This window comes from Anopheles coluzzii, chromosome 2 (genome assembly GCF_943734685.1).
Source record: "Anopheles coluzzii chromosome 2, AcolN3, whole genome shotgun sequence".
In the NCBI taxonomy this organism is placed as follows: domain Eukaryota; kingdom Metazoa; phylum Arthropoda; class Insecta; order Diptera; family Culicidae; genus Anopheles; species Anopheles coluzzii.
In genome coordinates, this window is record NC_064670.1 from 11,249,228 (window position 1) to 11,267,124 (window position 17,897).

Below are 17,897 nucleotides of genomic sequence, written 5' to 3' on the forward strand. Positions count from 1 at the left end.
GCGTACCGGGCACAATGGGAAACGATACTGGCCATAAATCTGTTGCTTAAGGGTGATGCACAGATTTCATTATTGCGGCATGTAAATGTAAATTAGGGCAATCGCAATTGATTGTTAAATAAAATTTTCAAATTATTTTGAATTACGCACTTTTGAATGAAATTTCAATTTCATAAGCTTAGGTTTTTTTTCCCCCAACAATTGGTTTGCTTTGCAAGCATCGGCAGGATTTGCATGGGACATTTTCTATCGTTCTGCTTCGCAACGGGAATCGCTCATAGTGAATGTAAGCTTTGATTTTGTAATTAGCCAGTTCCAGTGGTAATTTGAAAAACCGGGGTTTTGGGGAACTCCAAAGCACTGCTGCTGGCACCGGCTGTAATTGACACTTGTTCCGATGTTTCGAAGAAATCGAATGCCGATTAGCGTGTGCGCCTCGCAGGTTTCACAAGGGCCTTGGAACGGTGGTGATGGTCGCGTTTATATTTCCATTTATTCTGTCGCTTCTCGGAATGCTTCCAAATACCCACCAAATGGATTTAGCTGAGTTTGGGTATCGAAAACGGAACAGAAAGCAGACAAGTCTTAATATAGCAAATTTATAAATTGATGGAAATTAAATGCAATTTTCAGAGCAATCTTCACCGAGAAAGGGACACATCGATGGCATACGGTACAATCACTTTTTCAGAGTTGCATTTTTTCAACAACTTTTTGGTTATTTTTTTTTGTATTTTTTAAACACCGCAAGAACTCACACAACGACTGGCAACGTGAATTGCGGAAGAGAAGTTGCCGACGTGGGCAATAAAATTTCAATCTGCATTTCTTCTGGTAGGATTTACGTTCCTGTTACTTTTTTTTCGGATGGATTTGCCAACTCTACGATTGCGGGACGGAGTTGTTTGCGTCAGATAAAATAACTCTGGCTTTTTTCTCTTTCTCCAATTCGCTATTGAACGGCTCACTGTCAGATGGATGATGGGCGCGGTTTGTGCGAACGCCAGCGGCAATGAAAGGATTATGGATTTTTATGCGAACAGATTATCTGGTAGCAGCCAGGGGGTTCTTGGAAGGTTTTATCTCCTCTTTGCCGGAAAAGAAATCAATGACGGTTCGATTCGAGAGTGCCACTCATGAATTAAATGATCATGAGATGGTTTACGATTTACGCGGCATTGATTCGGGGGTAAATGTTGGACCGACCGGCGTTGCAAGTTCGGCGAAAGTTCAGTGAAAAGAGATTGTATTTTTAGAGCAAACCGATCGTCCGCTGGTCTGGTTTTAGACTAAATTTGACGGTTTCTAGGAGTTATGATTGGCAAAAGTGTGCTCATTGCCATTGATAAGCGTCATAAGCGTCATCATTTATCGGCAGTGTGTTCACAAACACATACATTACTGTGAAGAAATGTAAGTTTGATGCGGTTAAAGCTGAACATTTAATGTATGATTATAAGAGCGACTGTGTCGCTGCTCCACGCGAATAAAGAAGCCATAATGTGCCACATGTTAAGCGAATTATGGTGACCCTTTAGCAAAGTGTCGCACTATTGATAATACCATTGTAAAACCCCTCATATCAATACCTCGTGGCACCGATAAGCTTCAATGCTGCTCTCCGGTCGGTGCATTTCCAGCGACTTTGAGTGTTACAAGCGCCCGGGCTCTACGTGACGTGTGCTGTTTGCATTCCGGATCGTGAACCACCGTTTCACCATTTGGAACCCTTCCAATCAGCGACACGGCACACGATAATCGGACCATTGTAAAGTGAGTTGATACATTTGCTAAACGTGCCCTTCGGGCTAAAGACCTCACGAGAAGGAGGATTATCCCTTACAGCAGGGTTTTATGCAACGCCAATGTAATATCACCGGCGGTAAGAAAAGATCTTTCCCACACCGGCACTGTGGAATTCTGAAGGGGAAAAGCAGGGGCCAAGGAAAAGAACAATGTGTGAGGTTAATGCATAGGGCACGGTAGCCCGGTGGCGGCGGCACGTCGGCAAGGGCTAGATGTAAAACATCCGCGACCACACCACGCAGTAGCACTAATCCTCTCTAGCCAACGCTTCCTAACCGCCCTTTCCCGGGCCTTAGCAGTACACGCTTTCGCAGAAGTGGAATTTGTGCGATATCTTAGCGGGGGTGCTTTAAGACTCATCCACTCCTGCCAGGAACGCAGCGGAGAGGAAAAGGAGAACGAAAAAAACACACTCCTCTTCGAAGAATGCTACGGTGCTTTGGGTAATCCTGCACAGCACAGTGCGCTGCGAGGGAATTCACAACGGGGTTCTAGCGTGTACGGCGAGCGCCCTAAGCAATGGGGGGAGGAGCGGATCTGATGGAACAAAATGAAGGGATAAAGAGATTAAACTCCGACCGCCGGAAGCATTATCTACAGGCCGTTCAAGCTGCTGGACAGTTGTGGAGCGGGGCGGGAAGCGTAGAGTGGAAGGTAGAGCTTGAGTACGTTTGCATGGCTTTTTGGCTGGCAGAGAGAAGCAAGGAGAGCTAATGACTGGCTGTGGAAAGGTAGAAAGTCTGTTGCTTTCACCGGCAAGTGGATTAATGGAGACGCCTGGTCGGTGGCAAATCGTCGGGTACGAGCCTGATGTGTGATTGAATTCGTACCATCGGGATGATGTTATGGGTTTGCATTATTATGCATTGAATGCGGAGTTTGATTTCGTCGGTATACTTTAAGTATGTAAAACAAATCAATTCAATTATATTTAGCGGCAATATCGAAACTTGTCCAATTATACTTTTACTTACAGTCGTTGTCCTTAAATATTGGCTCTAACTGATCTATTTTTGATATTAATGCATCCATTTTTTAACAGGGCGCATTAACTTTTGTCTCTAAGTCATGAATTTTTGACTTCTTCTTCTTCTTCTTCTTCTTTGGTTCAACAACCGTTATCGGTCAAGGCCTGCCTGTACCACTAGTGGGGGCTTTGGCTTTCAGTGACTGATTGATTTCCGCCCATAGCAGGATAGTCAATCCTACGTATGGCGGCACGGTGACGGGGAATTTTTGACTAAAGTCGCTTTATTTACAATTTTTTTTTGTAATATCTGAAACTGTGTGTTCCGAAATTATTCAACTGAAGTTAAGTAATTATTCATTTAATTGATAGCATTTAAATTATAGAAATTGTCAATTTTGTAAGTTGCAATGTAGTGAAACAAAAAAAGGTATGTATTTTCAGGTGTAAACAATGTCTTGATAATTTATTAAATTTCATTTGTTTTTTTTTTTCACCAAACGACTGTATTCAAACCATTTTCATACTGTTTCTTTTCCATACCGAATGGTAAGTGTAACGTTGACAACAAGGAAGTTATAAGCAGAATCAAATGTACCTTTTTTTGTTCGACATTTTGTCGATATCTTCAGTCACTTTGTTCTGTTATAAGCTTCCGCTAAACAATACACACCAATCACGTCGTGATATTCACGAACAAAAGGACAATGCTGAGAAATTCCCAACAAAAAAGTAGATCCAATCAGTACGGGCGCTTTATCAAACACTGCTGGCGGAAATTAAAATGCCCAATCAAGTTCATCAGCTGCTTCTAAACTTTCCCTTCACCTTCTGGAAGGAATCAAAATGCAGTAAAAAAAAAAAGACAATTCCTTTATTCTACTTACACCCTTAACCGCTAAACAACACGCGCCGCAAAAGGGACCAATATTTGCCCGTGCGTAAGCCGATCATTTGCATCTTGACACGTTTGCTGTTGTCTTACGCGGCAGTGTCGCTGGCGGTCTTTCCACGGAACACCACGGCAGGAAAAGGTTCGCCCTGGTAAATGGCGCGAGCACACTGGTGACAAAATGATATGAATGGTAACGAAGCGGAACAGATTTGCCTCTTCGCGGGAAGACAGATACGGTTGATGGCGAAAGATGCGCTGCCTATTTGCGTTATTTTTCTTCTTTCTTCTCGGTACCTCGTGTCGGGAAGTTAAAGGTAAAAATAATAATCACCTGTCTTGTTCGGTAAAAATCGTGTTCTGCTTCTTTCGGGGGGGTTGACGGATCGTTTGGAGTAATTTTGGCAGTTGACACTCACACACACACACACAAAAACATACCCTAATACCCTGCGAAAACGCGGAAACGTAAGCATTCCATCCGGCATGGTGTGATAAATGGTCGAACGAATGAAATTACACAGAGACAAGCGCAAATAAATATTCAATTTTGGTGCGTTCCAATGGCGGAGACAGCGTGCAGAAGGCAGAGGAGCGAACGAATGCGGATGTAGCTCGATTTATTTACATTCCATTTCCGGTCCCTGTTTGTCACCGTTTTGTCGCACGGAGATGATGGGGCGGATGTTGCGGCGGTGAGGTTTGGATTCTGGCAGTAGCCACGTGCGGTAGGTAAGGCGGGGTGCGATGTTGTGTTTTCGAAGGAAAAATGAGACCGTTGTTTCGGTGTGAGCGCAGATAAGGACGAGATTTTGACGCCCTTTCAATACCTTCAAGTTGAAAAGGTACCGGGGACCGACACGTGCTTGAAGGGGAGCGTTTTGATTGATGAGCCAAATGGGAAGGCAAATTAATATCGAAGGGCTGATTTTAATTGGTTTTTAGTCCTAGGGGTTTCAAAGAACAAAGGTTGAGACGACGTAATGCTTGATGGGAAGGATATAATGTAGAAAAATACCTACTCTTCTGCTTTGTTGTTTGTTAAATTATTTTCCCTGTCCTAGTTGTTGGACTTTATATGCAAGTGCTAATTGATTACTCATTTCTTTCAGTCTTGTGCGTACCGAAGGATGTAAATGAAGGATCTAAATAAAGCATTGGCAACAATTTGTACCCCTGTCTTTACGTTTACTCAACCAAAAGCCGTAAACTTTTTTGTTTTCAAATTGCGAATCCAACCTCCCAACTTCGATCACGCATCACGGAATCACCGGCATCGTTTAAAGTTATGATACCCGGTTTTCAATTAGCAAAAGAATTCAAATTCATTGGAACGGTTTGAGCTGGCACAGCAATGGCGCGGTCTGCGACCAGACGCTGTTTCACTCGAAACACGGCTTCGTGATCGTAATGAAGCGAAGCAATTAAAATTCAATCACCTATGAAAAGGAAAACTTTTGCTGGAAGTTTCTTTTGGCCCCCGCCGAACCGCCGAACGGAACGTGACGATAATGGGGATGGGGTAATTTTCGCGCAAAGACCGCATTTTTGCCACGGAGTGTGTGAGAGAGGGTGTTTTTTTTTATTGGCGCTCTTTGCTCTCTTGTAAAATTCAGTTCAAGTTGTACAGTGCTGAAAGGATGATCTTCGTACGCGCTATGGAAGTGTGCGCGCTTAACTGTCCCTTTCTGTGCGCCCTGCTGGTGGTCGATTGCATTCACGCGGCATCGTGCAAGTATCGTGCGTACCACCGAAAGTTTTGATGTGTTAAATTTGTGCATTGAACTACACACACACACACACACTCACCGTGTCCGTGATACTGGCGTCGGTTTGGTGTACGCCAGAGGGTAGCTGGAGCGTGTTCTGCGACACATCCGGCACAGCGTACCGGAACAAAATCAATCTGATCGAAAGCATCCCAACACACCCGGTAGAGGGATGCGATATGTCAGAGCGTCAGCACCTCGCCTCGACGGCAAGGTGGTTGGGAAGTACATGCGCTGCGAGCGACGAGAAAATATTCAATTTTCTTACCAAACTGCTGTTGGGGTAGAATATCGCATTTCATCACCATCATCATCATCGTCGTCGTCGTCGGCGTCGTCGTTGCCATCGTTGTGATCGTCGTGGTAGGCGAAGAGGAAGAAGGATGTGAGTGCATCCTGTCGCGGTGTTATCGCAAAGCATTTCAATATTTTGTGGCGTGCGGTGTTGCGGAAAGCCAAACGGAACGATGACACGGTGGAGCCGACCGGAAAAAAAGGCGCGAGCTTGGCAAATGCAGAACAAATTGCATTTTCATCATCAGCTCGAGGCAACCACTGATAAGGTTGAACGTTTCAAGCGCGGCAAAGCGTTCGTTTCTGCTATCGATCGAGTGAAATCTCGCCTCGACAGTGTCTTTTTTTTGCTTGAATTTAGTAGCGCCGACTCGGGTACGAAACCGATTCGGAATGGGCAGAATGGCACATCAAACAAAAGTGTACGATTTTTGTTTGTACGGGTTGTCTTGCCTCCGTTTACCCATCAATGTCGATCGATTTTGTTTCAAGCTTCCTCCAAGATTTTGGTTCTCACAAGGAAATAATATATTCGCCATGTGTCCTGTCCTGTGCTGTCCGCCGCTGCACAAACAGCTAGCCAAAATAAAGGAACGATTTTCTTCCCCGCAATGGGAGCTACTCTATGCCAGCGAGCATCAATGTGTGTGGTATGCTGGTCTGCATAATGCTGTCCCCTCCCAAAATGATACATCCCCAAATGTCCCCTAAACGGTGTGACCGAGGGGGGGAGGAGGAGGGGGAAGGGGGGGATACATTAGATCCGGTGCTTTGCCAAAGGCTACACGATTGTTGACAGCGCACAACACAAGGGTACACAGCAAACAAACGGGTGAAAGGGGGACCCTCGGAAGAGACCCCCCACTCGATGGCCGGTGGTGCCGGTCGGGTGCGCTCCGTGTAATGTGTTTTTCGGTGCTCTATTTGTTTATTTGATTCTCTACGCTTGGCAGCTGATGTTGAAGGATGGTAAGGGTCGAAATCGAAATGAGCAAAACAAAAATCATCATCCGTTAAGGGTAGAACTGTACGTGTGCGCTTAACCGGATGGAACAAAAGGGCATTTTGGGGGGGGGGGGGGGGGGGGGGGGGGGTTGAATGCTGAACTGTTGGGATCGGCTGTGACAGTGGTAATGAGCCGATAGCCGCAAGCCATGTGTACTCAGGACGAGAAATAATAAACACGTTGGTCCACAGCACGTTAGAGGAAAAAGATGATAACTCTTAATTTTTTGCAACATAAGTCTAAAATACTTTTCTGTAAGCAGCATTGTGGGCCTAACAAAACCTTTCATTACATCAAAAATCCATTTCATGTAATAAAACTCACCGAAATTCAATAAAAAAAAATTCAGCTCAACCCATGCAAAGTTTGGGTAAGTGAGTAATTGATTACAATTTTACGCTTGTACGCTTGCTTAATAAAAATTCGCTTAATCAAAAAAACATTTCGCTGTGATTGAGACTCGTCGCCGCCCGTTTCTGTACGGCGAGGAGCAGAGAATAATAATTTTAAAGCTCTCGACCGATCGACCGTTGCGTGCCAGTCGTAAAGGCGAAGGAATGTTGGTTAATTTTATGCTTCCCTTGCGAACGGGCGCGCGCTATGGCATTATGAGCAACGATGGTCAAATATTTTACAAGCGATAAATCGAACCAACTGCGCCACGGCTGCGACTAGAGCGCTGTGAGAAATAAAAACATCCTCCCTCCCCCCAAAAAAACAAAATCTCGGCAGGAGCGGAAAATCTGTACCACAACTTCTGGCTGATTGATGGGAAGATGATTTATTGAGTTTCGCTCGCAGCGCGACCCACACGCCACCACCAGCGCACAGCACACAACGCACACAGCTCGCAGCACACGAATCCGCAACTGGCGGATAGGAGATTACGATTGATTGCATTTCTTATGGGATTTTTGGCTGCTCGCGTGGCCCACGTTTCCAAGGGTTCGTCGGTTACCCTGGCCACGGCGGAGCTCATTCACACACATACACACGACCCAGCAAACTATCGATTCGATTCGAAAGGATGCTTCATTGTCTCCGAGCTGTTTATTTATGTACGCCTGGGTGTAGGCGCTTGCAGATCGGGGGCGTAATGAGCGGAACCGGGTGTGTGTGTGTGTGCATACAGCACGGAGCCTAAAAATGGCATTTCTTGTGCTCGTGACCGATCCCTGCCCGAAAAAGGGCACGGAAGGATTAGTGCGGCATTTTGGCACCATCGCTCGGTCGAAGCGTGATGGCTGGTGATGGAATGGGCAGGAGCAGCAAATACAATTCCATGACCACATTCCAGCCCGAGTGTGCTTGAACCAGAACCAGTTCGCCCCTGCGTGCGTGCGTGGTGATGATCGGCAAGCGAAAGACAAAGACAAATGTGGAAGCCGATTCTCCCTTTTTTGATTTGCCGATATTTCCCTTCGAACCGTTGGCATGCAGGGAATGTGCGAGAAGCGATGCAGCCAGCACCATGCGCACAATCGGAGTGTCAATTTTATTGGTACACATCCGTGCGGCGAAGCTTGGCGCTGAATGCCAGCAACACCTCAATTGGCATTCAGTGGGAAGATAGGAAGGATGTTTTTGTTGTTTCTCTTTTTTTTGCGTCGGGAGGAGGTTCGTCTTTTCCCTCTTCACTTTGCCGGCTGCGGGCAAAGCGGGCAAAGCGCGGAGGAATGGAAGCTTTTGTTGCTTTATTTGATTGCTTCGGGCAGCGGAGATTAGCTTCGTTGATGGCATTTCTTTCTCCCGTGCGTTTGCTATTGTGGTGCTGAATGGGTGTCGTAGATACCGCACCACGGTGCTAAAAAGGGGAGAAAACAACCGCGCAAAACCTCACAAACAAAGAGCTTTCCGAGCCTGTGCGACTTCCATCGTTTTGACTAACATTAGCAACCCCGGGGTTAGCCCGGTCCCCGGACGGTATGTATTATCCTGTCACCTCGTAACCTTTCGTGTGCCGTGCGCACTTCTCGGTGGGTATTGCAACGAATTGAACCAATTTGTGCACCCGACGAACACACACACACCCGGGCTGTGGGGTTAGAGTGTAAGCCACACTGGCACGGGAAATATCCATTTCCCATCGTTTGCGTTCGGCAAGGTAAGACACAAATCCGGTCAGCACTGGATGGCAGTAGCGCACTCGGTTGTGTTGGGGGATTTTTTTTCTCTTATTTTCGTCTGTGCAAAATTATAGAAACTTCTCGCACTGGGCGGCTACAACTTGCTTCCGATGGATTGGCGGGGAGGATATAGGGAAGGTTGGATCCCATTAGAATCGGAAACAATTTACATTCGTTTGCATACGCGCCAACTTGCTGCGTGAAACGTGAAAATGTGCAAACACGCGCAAGACATCATGGGGTGGTGCCGTTTATGAGCATGAAGGTGGTAACCGTTGCCGTTGGAGCCTTGAATGGTATGCGAAATTGAACCGAATGAGTTATTTATGGCGTGATGGGTGTTTAAAAGTGAAACAGCAATGCCACTTTGTGGCACTTCAATGCGTTCTTGGGTATGGTTTAAATTTTAAAGTGAATCTTAAATTACATCATTTGAGGTTTCTATTTCAATGTTGCAGACTGTTTTGAAGACCTTGCAATATATTGTAATATAAGTGAATAAATAATAATAATAATATCAACTTAAATATTCACCAATCCATAAAGCTGATCATCGGGATGAATGCGTCACCTGATAATGGGATTGCAAACAATCACATAATTTACAGGCAAAAATTTCCATTACAAGCTTCATTACCATGAGACATAACTCAGGCGCAAATTATGATTCACCTGACTGTAATTAATTATTCCAAGCGCGACAACACCACACAACACTGCTGGTTCTGGGGTTTGATCCACTGTTATCTTATACAATCCGAAGCAAATCGATCTATTGGAATATATTTACACGGTCGCAAGTACACACGGATGGGGGCCTCTCGCACACAGCAAAACGTGATTTATTAAATGTCAACCAGCTCACCCACGGTCGATTGGTCCAATCCAAATAATGCTTGCATTTGCTGCCACCAGCGTGGGAGGAGAGGAGGGGGGGGGGGGGGCAAAAAGTAATGATCCATTAACAAGGTCTGTAGGGTATGGAATGAATAATTAGCAAAAGAAAGTTATCGAAATAATGGTGGATTATTTCAAAAGACGAAAATAACTTATCTATAGTGTTCATAAGTGTATGGCCGTATAGTTGGCCTCGGCACTAACTTAAGTTCAACTATTCGCCGAATATAAAAGAAGCAATTTGTTTTAGAAGTTTAATGTCGACAAATGGATATCTTCAATTTATTCAAGTTATGAAACTTTTTCAAGTTATAGCATTCATTGAAATTTCTCAATAAGATGAGGATCATTGTAACTGTAGATCAGGCGCGAAAACCCGCGGTCTCCTAGAGTTCAACTTGGTGCATACATATTATACATATCCAGCATTGGATGTGCATAAAACACACATACAGAGCCTTCAGGCAAGTCGGATCATAATATCTTTGATGGTTTTACAGATCCAAGAATCCAAGCATTTTTAAAGCTTTGCTAGAGGAGTGTTGGTAGCGACGATTGAAACTCAATTTACTGTTTAAGATAATTGCTATGTCACGTATCTCATTGCTACGTTGAACTATTGAACCTGATAGCTTGTAAGAAAAGTCAATAATCTTCTCTGATCTATGAAATGTTATGACCTCACACTTTTCGATAGAAATACAGAGATCATTTTTAACACACCTATCACAGAAATCTTCATGGATAGATTGCAATGTCAAGCAGTCAGTGTACGAGGAGACATGCAAAATCAGCATACATCATGGCAGGAATCTTCAGGTATCACAGATGTTAAGTCGTTAACATAGAGAGAACATCATAATGTACAAAGAGGCTTCCTTGTCTCCAAGACCAGTGGTACTTCCAAAAAGCCTGAAATAGTAGTAGGCAGCAGACATTTTTGAGGCAGAATCCTTGTTGTTTGGTACTAATAACATACAAACAGCTGTTCATAAGTTATTTGTGTACAATCGTTTTCGCGTAGGTACTTTTCAAATCAAATGTATGATGATTTCCAAGCAAAGCAAACATATTATTAATTTGCTCTTTTTAGTTCAAAGATCAAATGCAGCCTTTTGTACGTCCCCTATAGTGGGTATCAAATAAACATAGCGACATGCTCATGTGATAATACGAAACATGCTGCAATTATGCAGTCGGCGACTAGAAACATACTCAGTTCAAATGAATACAAATATTGCAATTGTTTCAGCTTCCATCTGTGGTTCCACGCATGTGGTGGGCAAATTAAAACAAACTGGCTCTTTCGTCTAATCCAATGAATATACATCTATACCAAGTTGAAACAAATATCGATCAAGTGGCGTAAAAAAAACGATACCTCGAAACACATCCAATTACCTATATTGAACGACTTTGCCACGTGTGTATGTTACTGTTTTTTTTTATTTGTTAATCGCTCTCCATCGCATTTATGTAGAAAACAAAGCTGTTAAACCTTGTTTTGTTGGTGCTCTCGGTCTCACTCTCTAGCTCTATCTCATTTTTAAAAGCGAATAAAGCAGATCAATTGACGTGAAAGCTTGCCGACCTTTCCCGTACGCAATAATTGAACTCGCCGTTCCATTATGCATATCGAACCCGCCGGTGTGGTACCACCCGTGTCAAAACACATGCATGCAACAAAACAAAAAGCGACGTAAAAAATCCCCGATTAGAAGTGCGTGCGTTGAGGTGGTTGGCATGTTGGCTGCGGGTATGCAATGTTGGCGTGTGTGCTGTACTACAGTGCCCCAGTACTTCAGCGACACGGCAACATACATCAAATATTTGTCCAACGTCCATTAAACGCTCTGTGACAGCGCATACGGTGAAGTACTTGCGGTGCGCTTAAATGCGTGTTTTAGAAGCTGTGCCAAAATTTCGTGTGTGTGTGTGTGTAGCTGCCAGACCGTAATGGGAAAGAACCATGCACGCGGAGCGGTAGGGCTAGATATATAGATCATCCTTCTAGTTTTGAAGGTGATGGATCCACCATCAGGGCCATTACCCGTTTCGCTCGATCACGCGTAGAATTTCGGTGGACCTGGGGGAGAAGGTGAATCGGGAAGCGGTGCGAGAACCAACTCATCAGCGGTCGAGCAAATAGAGGCACTATTAATATACCGCGGATCGGGGCCCTGCTCATGTCATGTTTGGCCCCCCTTGGATGGGACCGAGAGTTTGAATTACGGACGAATGGAGCGCATACCGTCCTAGACGATTAGTTTTAGAACGGCCCTGTGCCGGTGATGAACCGCGGACCAACACACACACACACACGCTATTCCTGCCGATGGTGGCGGCCCATGCAACTCTTGTGCATACTCGTGTGCGCAACGCTCTGTCGGCTGGGTTTCGTCCATCTAAACAGTAGCGTTTGATACGCAGTCGATCGGGAAGGCGACTGCGCTGATGCTGCAAGGGAAAACAAACATTTGTGACACGTAGAAACAACACATCTCACAGGGTGGATTAATTACACGTGATGGCGCTTAGAGCAATCAGGGTTATGTTGTGCTAGAATTGTACTAAAAGCATTACTTAATAGGCACGTGTCGATTATGTTTCCGAGTGCATTAGTATGTATTTTTATTGACTCTATAGGAGAAAAAAAATGTGTTTAAAAATAAATAAAAACTACTTAAAACTTGCTCGGTTGTTTGTGTATTCATCTCATGAATCATCGTAGCGCAAACAAGATGAAACATGCAAACATGAGCTTTGACGGCTTCTTAAACAACAACAAGCAATCAAATTGCCAACAGGCTACTCATTACGGTGCTCGTACCAATGTACGAGATAGTTTCATGCTTCTCTTCGCAAACAAACCAATTTTAAAGTTTTTGAGGTCACGGGTTCAACTGGCCGGTGGGGAAAAGTGCGAGGTGAAGGTTTTCTTTTATGCTGTCTCGACGCATCAGTGAACCGAACGGCGGGTAAATGCAATGCATTGCAAACGGACGAGCATCTGTTATCGGAAGAATCAAGACTAGCGGGCAGAATTTCTTGCACAGTTTCATCCAAACCAACTTCCAATCCATCTTGCTAACGAATCGTGAACCGCAAAGAATGGAGCGGATCCCGTACAGAAGTTTGCTATTAATTTGCTCTATGAGAAACAGTTGCGGAATAGAACAAAAAGACTTTTCTCCTCCCACCAATAAGGCAAGGATTGACCTTCGCAAAAGGGAAGTAGTAAACTGTACCAGACGTGCGAGGAAAACAACCAGCAACGTGGAAACTTTTGTCTGGCGAAAAACTAGTGTAGCTTTTTTTTTTTTGAACGTTTCGAGTAGAGTTCCAGCTCAACAAAAAAGGATAAAACTATACAGCGAAAAAACAACAAACTAGACGGTGTGAGGATGAATGTAATCAGTGGCAAACGGAAACCAATGGAAACCGTGATGATCATTTAATTAACGAAAGTGAATTCGCCAACTCGCCGCGCCGCTCCCGCTCTGGCTCGGGAATAAACAAAGCTGAAGCAAACGAGGCGGCGGCGAATGCGAATTTCTGCGCCAATCCAAACCTCACACAGTTTAACAATAAACAAACAGCTCGTGCAAAGAGCATTGCGGGCAAAACACTATTCCCACTATTGCTGTGCTGGGAGCGTTTCTTGCGTGGCGCAGTTCTTTGCTGAGCGTCGCCGGGCTGGATTGATGCGATGTGGCGTGGCGATTCAGTCTGGGGCGAAGGATTTATCAGTGAATTTTAACCACTTCCTGAATGCGGAAACACGAAATGCCAAAAGAAAACGCCACAAACAAAGGCTATGTTTATTCAGGCAGGCAGGCAGCACAACGAGGAGTGGCTCTTATTAGCTGACCGTTCAATGTAAACCCGCCCAAGAACACGCTTGCTGGCGGCGTGAGAGAAATGACGGAGGGTTAGGGAAAACAAAAACTACAGCCAAGCGTGTCGAGTGAGTAAAATGAAACCCAACCAAAAAAAGGTCCGGTTTTAAATGGTGAGGGTAAAAAAAAGTAGAAAAATACATCCAGCACACGCCATCAAACAAAAACCCCTAACCGTCGATGGAGAAGCCTGGTGGCTTGTGGCGAGCGCACAAATAAAAGAAAACAACATCATAATCTCTTCATCTTCTTCGGGAGTAATTTCGTGCGACGTACTACGGCGACAGCGCACCGTAAAAGTAGAACTAAAAAATGGAACGCACACACAAAAAAAATACTCTCAAACACACGCACTGCTGTCACTGCTAGCTGCGGATAGCGTTACTGGCGCTGCGGTACTAAGCTGCAAGGTTCTGATAAATTCTGTTTGGTGTGTGAGCGAGTGAGCGGGGAAAGCAGCAGCATTATTATAATTTTTCGGTTTTAATTTCTTCATTCCAGCACACACCGCTGTCGCAATGTTCCATTTCTCTCACTAATGGAATAGCTTTGTTTGTGCGTTTCTTTTTTGCTGCCGCTACGCTGCCACGGCCACGGCTGCTATTGGGGGGTACGGGGCCGGGTGGGGATGGGTGCAAAAGAAGATTAGTGTCCGCCCATCCTTTCTAATGATTGCGTTCCAGTACGCGTTCGTGCTGTTATTACTGCTGCAACACTTTCAAGTAGTACAAAGTTTAGTTTCTTTTTTCGGGGAGTATCCGCAATATTCGTGCTAGTGCGTGGGGATTTTGGGGTTGCGTGGAAGGAAGGATAAGCACACGCAAAACGAAACGCAAATCCTACCAAAAGCGCAGGTTGCGTGCGACGGTCGTTCGCTAATCCGGGCTAAATTTATATGCAAAAATGTTCCCTAACCTTCAGGAAGCTTCAGCAAAGCCTAAAAAACGTGTTCAAAAATTTGTTGTGGATTGAGTGTGTTGATTGAAAATTTGAGTGTAGAAATGTTCAGAGCAATAATCCTCTGGATGGGTATATTTCTGGCTAATTAAATTGTTTGCTCAATGCTCACAGTACAGTGCATAGTTCGGGAGCAAATATCTGTCACTAAACTAAGTACTAACTCATTTCACTAACGCTAACGACTCAACAACTAGTTTTTGCTAGAGCAATGAAGTTATTCAATTATTCACACTGAAAAGCTACATTTACGGAGGCGTAAGGCGCGAAAAGTGCAATAAATTTGAAACCTGTCACCGAATATGGTGCGGTTTCTCCAACCAGGACGAAGCAGGACAGTCTACAGCAAATTTAACTGTACACAGTCGTTTTGTTTTTGTTCAGTTTTAGGCTCCAAACTGTAGCTTGGGAATGTGGATTCCTTCTTTGCCATTTGAAAAATGTGTGCAACATGCTGCTGTTTGAGTAATTCAATTTTCAGCATTTTTCCCTTTTTATGCTTGTTTTTTTTTTCTTAGCTTCACATTCACTGGCACACGTCCAACAATACCGGCAACAGTATGTTGCTGCGTTGATTCATGCGCAATGGGACGTTTTTCCTCGAATGTGTGCTCCTGTCTAAGAACAGGCTGGCAGAGTGGCAGGAGAATGTATCTGATCTTCGCTGTGTTATGATTTTCGTCTATTGATGTTGAACACTCGCGAGACTTACCTACGAATTGCACCGGGTGCGGCTGGGTGTCTGCAAGCCTACAAGGCGAAGACGAATCGAATGCGAACCAGGGTTTCAATACCTGTATTTGAAAAAAGGGGGAGAAAAAAGCATAGTACCAGTAAGAACGCTGTTAATGGTGGTTTCGAGAATTGTTTGTCGTAAAAATGCGCATCACGATAGGCTTCCCTTGCTTTCCGAGAAGAACTTAGATGGACGCATTTTTGGCAGCTGCCATGCGATAGATTTCGATGAACATGAATTTCACATACGGGAATTAAAACATTCTACGGCGTGTTTCTAGATGCAATTACCGATTCGTGGTAGCTTTCAACGCATCGCAGTTCGCAGAATATGGTACGACATTTAATGAAAACATCATTGGGGTGTTTAACATTGAGATTGGTTTTCAATACAAGGTTTCCCACGATTTACTGGTTGGTTCCCATCAATTTTTGGTCCAATTGTATTGATATCCAATCAGAAAATACCAAAAAAATATGGGAACGAACCAAAAATCTATGGGATACATAAAAAATCATATGAACTGACCAATAAATCGTGAGAAACCCTGTAAAAACACTTTTTGTAAAATAAAATATAGTAAAGTGTGCAGCTGTACGTGCTGCAAACTTCTCCTTCCCTAGCTTCCATTTAAACCCGATATTAAAATAATGCCATTCATAGGTATTGGAAATGTATGCGATGGAAGTAATGTGAATGAATCAAATGAAACCCGTATTCACCACACCAAGGAAAACCATCGGATTGAGAAATTGATTTTTTCCAAGCGAATAGACGGCAGCCTAAAGCGCCGCTTTTACGTGCAATAAATTTCCAACCATAGTTGGAGTTTGCACTTCCCCGGCGCCATCTATTCATTGCACCTTAAACACATTTCGTTTGTATTTCTTTTTATCCGCCACCAATACCAATGGGCAAAAGTGTGACACCTGAAATTTAGCGCTCTTCCATTGGCCGCTCGCTTAAGTAGCACCGTACCCGACCCCGTACGACCGAAAGCGACACAAAATGAGTCATCATAAAGTAGGGAAATTTACGAGATGCCTCCGCCCAAGTGGCACCGCACACGAAGAAGTGCAAAACAAAGTGGGCGCCCGCGCGCGCGCTGCCCAACTCTTACCCTATTACACACAAGGGCGCGCTGTGACGGTTGCTTGCCTGCTTGCCAGTGCGAATCGAATAAAATGTACACTTTAAAGCGTGCTGCGGGCTTCCGAAAGCTTTCGCGACTATGGCACTGTGTGTCTGTGTGTAGCACACACGCTCTAGGGTGTAGCGTATCATTTTGGGCATCCATTGCCCCATTGTCCTAACCCTAAAGCATATGTCCGGACCCCCGGATGCTTCGGACCGGGGGTTCGGGCACGGGTGCTGAAAGTTCGCATCCGCTCGGACGGCTTGCCAAGCTTGCTGGCACTGAGCTGCTTTCCCCGAATGCGCCAAAGCGCTCGGTCATATCTGTTCCACTAATGGTGAAATATATATCTATCCGGAGATCAGGCGAATGTCCCGTTCCTGTTAGTTCGTTTCCAGCAAGACGGGGCTTCCCGGCACTATTACCGGCTTGCATTGTGTCCGCCGTGGGGTTTTGGGGCGGAGGTTGTGCCGGGGATTTTGCGTCATCGAGTGAGCGCGCTTTGAAACATGCCTCCGGAATGCGTTGTATTTCATGTGATTGCTCACCATGGTTGGGTTCGGGTTTTTGTGCGAAACGGAGCGCACCAACGTGCCCATGCTTCAGCACATAATTCGCACAGAGAGCGCCTTGCGTTCCTGCAGCAAGACTTACGGAGCTCAGTAAACGGAAGAACAAAAAGCTCTGTGCTTCCGAGGAAATGCAACCATCGCAATTTGTGGCTTCTGCAGGGTTGAATACTGGCAAACCGAAACGAGTGAAGAATTGAATTGTGTGCGGGTTTTTTTTTTTTGTTGTTCTTTGCGGTATCGGTTCAGGGAAGGGCAAAAAAAGAAGATCAGATCTCTTTGGCACCCACCATGACCGTTGTAAAACAAAAGAGCAATTGAAAATGGGACGGTTGAAAAGGTTGCAAAATGCTCTTCACATTATAGACGATGGGTAAAAGTAGATGGGTATTAAATGCTTCTTACATCGTTTTTGTGTTAAGTGCAGCAGTTGAAGCATGTTGAACAAATATGCTCCAACTCCAATTGTTGCGCGATGTCATCGTTTGCAATTGGTAAACATCGTTCGGCATACTTTTTAAATAGCTCGTCGTTTTTTAATTGCTGATGGCTGATGTTAGTTTATCCCTTTTAAGCTTATTAACATGAATTGCAAGCATCGTTGACATTGGTTTTTGCTAGTTTAAGTAGTGTTTTATGCTATAATAGAAACAAATATAAAACAAAAGTTATCCTTGAATAAGTTAACAAAAAAAGTAGTTCACCATTGAATACGCTCTCCGTCCATGATGACGCACAATGAGATTGCATCACCATAATCTCGCTTCACAACTTCAACTCCAGTGCGCTGCAATATGTTCTGGTTGAGTGCAATTGCTCACGATCTGCTTTGATCTTGGCCAGT

General features: G+C 44.5%; 2 protein-coding genes across 5 annotated transcripts in view; both read right to left on the reverse strand.

Moving 5' to 3' along the window:
- The window catches only part of LOC120948316 (dendritic arbor reduction protein 1), a 321,415-nt gene that overhangs the window by 261,427 nt on the left and 42,091 nt on the right, over nucleotides 1-17,897 (reverse strand). The gene's annotated exons all lie outside the window — the stretch shown is intronic.
- LOC120950864 (FMRFamide receptor-like) overlaps nucleotides 1-17,897 on the reverse strand; it is a 65,788-nt gene that overhangs the window by 19,004 nt on the left and 28,887 nt on the right. For 3 of the 4 annotated variants that reach the window (XM_049605911.1, XM_049605912.1, XM_049605910.1), the window contains exon 3: nucleotides 15,326-15,407. The exons of the other annotated variant lie outside the window; for it this stretch is intronic. The gene's annotated coding sequence lies outside the window, so the exon portion shown is untranslated. The remainder of the gene's footprint in view (nucleotides 1-15,325; nucleotides 15,408-17,897) is intronic. 4 annotated transcript variants of the gene reach the window in all.